Consider the following 5,788-nt stretch of genomic DNA (forward strand, 5'->3'; position numbering starts at 1 on the left):
GATATTTTCTGTTTTGTGTAACTAGCAGCTTCAGGCAAGAGAAACAACAAAAACTTGAACTGAAGTAAGTAAAACTCCCAGTACCAGCAACGCACTCTTGTATTTTCAAGAAAAGCAGCAATGGTATCAATCCTTCCAAAATGAGACATCAGACATCCAATTTCAAGGCTTCCCTTGCAGAAAATGGGGCATAAGTTTCAGCAGCTGAACAGTCCTTTTGGCCTCAAATTTAATTTACTATGAAGTGATATAAGAGAAGGATAATACGACAGTTGTTGTACTTCTATAGCACTTTTGACAAAGTAAATATATCACTGGCAAACATCATAACCCACATTTTACAGGAGAAACTGTGACCCAGTGATACTAAAATCAAGCACGCAAAACCCTCCACTTTTACCTTACAGTCTCAAAGTTTTGCTGCCAAGAAGGAGAAGAAACTGGAATGATCTATACTCAGTCTACAGTTCAACGCCTTGAAGGACAGCCACGTTGAAGGACATTACAGAGAGGCAGCGGTGCCTCTGAGGGGGCTTTCCACAACGCCCTCCTGCATGTTACAAATCTGAGCCTCCCCACTGTTTGACCAGCACCTTCTTATCCTGCATTTTAATTAAGGCAAAACATCAGTGAGAAAAAGTGTTTCTTTTGGGGAGTTCCTTTAATAAGAAACCATGCAAGACTTTCTGCAATGTGATACCAGAGCAGCAGCATGCTTCAAATGCGCGTAACACCAACAGTGCTATACCTGTCAGGTGTTGCTGCTATGTTTTTTGGCAATGTTTGCTCCATGTTACCTTTGATGGTGCCAGCCAACTCCTTTGGTGATACCATCCTGACCCCTGTCACTGTCCCTTCCTGGGACAGTGTGATGTGCCCAGTCTCAGGACCACAGCTTAAGTGATGGAGAAAGGCTGGCTTTCCCCTCACCCAGAAATGTTACCACCCATCACCCTGGAATTATTCCAGTTTGGTGGGCAAGATGAGCCCTGAAGAATTAATCACTGGCTTGACTCTCAGGCTGGACAAATCTAAAATCTCTGGACATACCCATCAAGCAGCCTTCAAGTTCAGACTGGAAAGTGTCCAAGAGTAAGCAATCTGCAAGATGGCAGTGATGGTAACCCCCAAATATCTGGTGCCGGGAAGTGTTTGTGGGGAGTCAAAGAGTGAGGATGCTCAGAGAGCTACAGGCACTGCAGCTTTAAAGCACTGTGATAAAGAGCTCACTGAAGCACCAAATCTACAGGAACAGACTTAAATCAACTTTATTGTACAGCAGTGTTTTGTGGGCACCGAATAAGGCTGAAGATAGATGTCTTTAATTTTTTCTGTTATTGTCAGCAAGAAGGACAAAATCAGCAAGACAGATACTTGCAGATGAACCCCATAGCTCCATCAACAGTAGTGCAGGGTTTGAGGCAGACACATTAGGACAGAAGATCACTGCATCTTGTAATGTTTCATCAATGATTTTGCAGTCACCAGAAGACCTGACAGTTGATTAAGAGATGTCAGCGCCGCAGAATCGTAATAACCTTACAGAAGTGTGGTCCAGGTGGCTTTTGAAACACAAGGAGGATGGGTCTCTTGGAGATTTGCTTTATGATGTTGCAGGAATTTCAGCTGTCAGTGCACCCAAAAAGCTCCTAGAGATGATGGTGTAAGTAATTAATTTCCAAATGATGCAGCAGAGGTTGTGCAATTCTCATTTAAAGTCTGGTACGGTAATATTAAATGCTCGGCAAGAAAATGAAGTGTAATCTGCTGTACACCTATAACCTGAAATATAATGCAGTAAAATTAACTAAAAAGTTTTATCATCTCTAAAGATGGTGTTGGTGTGACTGATGTAGGGTTTTAACAATTCCCCTATAGGAAAGGCAAGCCCTACCCTTTATGCAACATCATTCTTTTTCCTATGATCTTTGTGAGTTTGGAGAAGAGAAACCTTTCAAGAAGTATCCAGCTCCAGGGATCTGGTGAAAAATTAGGTCAGCACAACTAACAGATATCTGTCACAAACTAACAGATATCTGTCACAGCTGCTGAAGACGACCATTCAGGTGCTGAAGACCATTCAGCTGCTGCTTTTGCTCTCTTTCATCACCCCTTCACTGCTACCCTCCATTCCTCATTCTTCCCCAATTCATCTCCTGTCTTTCCACTGTGTCCCCTCTTCCTTCATCTTTACATTTTACTAATCCCTTCCCCTAAACACATTGATATTTTTAAAATTATAATGACACAACTTAAATTTACAAATCATTGTGCTGTTGTTTTCTGTGTTATATCACCTTTTCCTTCTGAAACTCATGTGTCTCATCTATTTAAATTATAAACTCATCAGGGCAGAGGCCACATTTTAATCTTAGCATAGCGGAGATTTATGTAGCATAATTAAGCAGGGTAATAAAATACACCTCAGTGAAGGTTGAAATGTAAGTTGCGGAATTTACATTGGTTTCATTGCTCTTAAGGTGAGAGGTGAACACCATGATGTCTTTGTCTAACTTCTTGCATAACTTAGACAAGAGGACTTCATGCAGTAAGTCCTGCAGAAACCTACCATTCTGAAAGACCTGCTGATGGACTACTCACCCAGTCCCATCATAACCCGTTCCTACAGAAATTTGTTCTTTCTACTATAATATGCTGAATATGAGCTAGCAATGTGCCCAGGTGGCCAAGAGGGCCAACAGCATCCTGGCTTGTCTCAGGAGTGGTGTGGCCAGCAGGAGCAGGGCAGGGACCGTGCCCCTGTGCTGGGCACTGGGGGGGCCGCCCCTCGACTGCTGGGGTCAGGGTTGGGCCCCTCCCTCCCCGAAGGACCTGGGGGTGCTGGAGCGTGTCCAGAGAAGGGCAGTGGAGCTGGGGAGGGGTCTGGAGCCCCAGGCTGCTGGGGAGCGGCTGGGGGAGCTGGGGGGGTTCAGCCGAAGGGGCTGCCCAGGGAAGGGGTCGAGTCCCCACCCCTGGGGGGATTTAAAAGCCGGGCAGCCGAGGTGCTTAGGGCCAGGGTTTGGGGATGGGATGGCAGGGTTAGGGGAATGGTTGGGCTTGATGATCTTAAAGGGCTTTTCCAACCTAAACAATTCTATGTTTCTATGAAAATTGTGTCTCATGTGTCCTGTTTTAATTTGCCTTGCTCAAGCCTTTAGCCACTTGGTCTTACTGTGCTGGAAGATCTCTGGACCTCTCAACTGCCTTCTATCTGAGGCTGTGTGATGTGAAGAACATTGCAGGCTAAATGAATGGTTAACTCATTACAAGGCCTTTATATGTCACTTCCCCAGCATGCAACAACCTTTTCTGGTGTCCTGGTTATTCACAGAAAATGGGGGCTCATGCTACAACTGGGGAACAGGATGCAGGAGGCAAACTCTTTACATCTCATAACTAATGCATGTGATCTGACAAATCTGGCTATGAATCTCTCTGTGCTTTATCATGGAAGCATAGAATGTTTTGGGTTGGAAGGGACCCCTAGAGGTCACCCAGCCCAACCCCCTTGCAGGGAGCAGGGACACCGCTAACCAGATCAGGTTGCTCACAGCCCTGTCCAACCTGGCCTGGAATGTTTCCAGGGATGGGGCCTCCACCACCTCTCTGGGCAACCCCTGCCAGGGTTTCACCACCCTCATTGTAAAGAATTTCTTCCTTATATCTAGTCCAAATCTACCCTGTTTCAGTTTAAAACCGTTACCCCAGAATCTGGACATGTGATGAGAACAAATATTCATGCTAGATTTGTGTTCTTCTGAAATTCTCCTTATTAGTAGCAAGATGGCCCCAGGGGTCACTGTGGGACACTGTTCCAGGGAGCAGACTGGCCCCACCACAGCCGTGCACATGGGCCCATGAGGGATTATACAAGCCAGCCATAGACCATGGATTCAGCCAGACGATAAGAAAAGAGTCAAAAAGCGCAGAACAGCGAACAGCCTTTGTTGCGAGCTTTTCTCACCAAGGTGAAAAGGAACCAGAGAAGATGTAACACATACTCGCTTTCATTTTTCCAAGGGAAAAAGCAATAAGTGCGTAGCCTTGGGTTATGAACATCTTGATCGCTCAATCACAGTCTCGGCGACTGGCTGCAGTCATTACAAGCTCAGTAAATTTTGGAACCTTTGGAAAACTGTTGCTGCTTTTTCAGTAAGAAACCATTTGTCTGAAGTGGTTTTAGTTCAGTGGATCCAGAAGTTGCCGGGATGTGATGGCAGAAAAAGCCATGGGGGTAGATATATTCCTCAGTGTATTTCTGTCTTCAGCCCTTACAAAGATAATGATCCCTTGCTGCCATGGAGGTAAGAAGGGGCTAGAATATCTCTGAGCATTTTATACCCACCATAGCTTGAAATATAAATCAGCAAAGCTGCAGAATGAAAACAAAATCCAGAGGTTTTTTTTTCCTTTGTTTGGCTTCACACGTTGCCTGCATTTCCAGGCTGCTCCCAGATGCTCAGCTTTCCTTGGGCTGAGGAAGAGCAGTGAATACAGAAAACAGTTCGGAGCCACTAAGGATCACCAGGCTAGCAGCATGGTAAATGGGGCAGGGATGCTGGCCCACACCTGAACCCTCTGTTAATATGGGTCCAGCTCTCTCCTCTGTATGGTCTCCCCATGTGATTTCAGGCATGCGGATGGACCTTGGCAATGCAGCAAAATTCTCTTCTCCAAAATCCCTGCAGGCCCTGTAAGTGCCTGCGTTTTCAGAAGTAGCTATCTCTTGACACATAAAGTTTTCATTTTGCAACTCAGAAGCATCTTTACCCCAGCGGAGTTCCTCACTGCCCTTGTTCTCACTCAGAATGAAGCAATCTTCTGCCTCTCACTTAAAAAAACCCAGTTGTTAAGTTATCCTTTACCCATCCAATGCACACCTGGATGATTGTAAGTGTTGTCTGCTGACTGTCTAAACCCCTGACAAAGGATGAAGTGACCTCCTGTGGTAGCACAGGGGTTAGAGAACTCATCCCTGCCTTGCCTTGAGCAGTGCTTCAAACCCCTTACCTCCTGGGGAACATCCAACCCCATGCTGAAGTCTGTAAAGGCTCAGGAGAGGAAAAGATGTTTTCTTCAGTCCCAGGCTGAAGTTCTTTGAACTGCAAAACTCATCCGAGAAGCTGATCTAATGCTGAGGGCAGTAGCTTACACTCAGCTACCTCGGGCTGGGCTGCCGTCAGCAGCTGAGATAACTCACTGCAAGCTAATTCGGCAGCGTCTACCTGGGCTGCACACACAGCAGCAACTCAGATGTTGGGGTTCAGGAAGGGACTAATGCCATCCGCCTTGTTAAGGAACAACATGGATGTTTCTCTTCTAGCAAGCAAAAACCTGTCCTTCACTTCCATGGAGCTGAACGAACAAAGATCTCTGGACTTCCTGTTTCAACCACCTTACCCAACATTTGATTCACCAGATGACCTCTCCCACAGAAGTACCCCACTGTTTTATCAAAACTCAGAGGCAGAGTAACAGAAATTAGCATTTGTTTCCCTGAGCACATGAGCACAGAGGCATAGAATCACAGAATCCTTTAGGTTGGAAAAGCCCTTTAAGCTCATCAAGCCCAACCATTCCCCTAACCCCGCCATCCCACCACTAAGCCCTGTCACTAGGCACCTTGTCTGCCCAGCTTTTAAATACCTTCAGGGACAGGGACTCGAGCACTTCCCTATGTGCATGCCTTGTTATGCACATAAGCTTTCCCTTTACAATAGCTTCCTAATATATAAATTGTCTAATTTTTGAAAAAAAAAAAAACACATTATTTTCTCTGCAGTGAAAT

This window comes from Egretta garzetta, unplaced genomic scaffold (genome assembly GCF_000687185.1).
Source record: "Egretta garzetta isolate BGI_Z169 unplaced genomic scaffold, ASM68718v1 scaffold260, whole genome shotgun sequence".
NCBI lineage: Eukaryota > Metazoa > Chordata > Aves > Pelecaniformes > Ardeidae > Egretta > Egretta garzetta.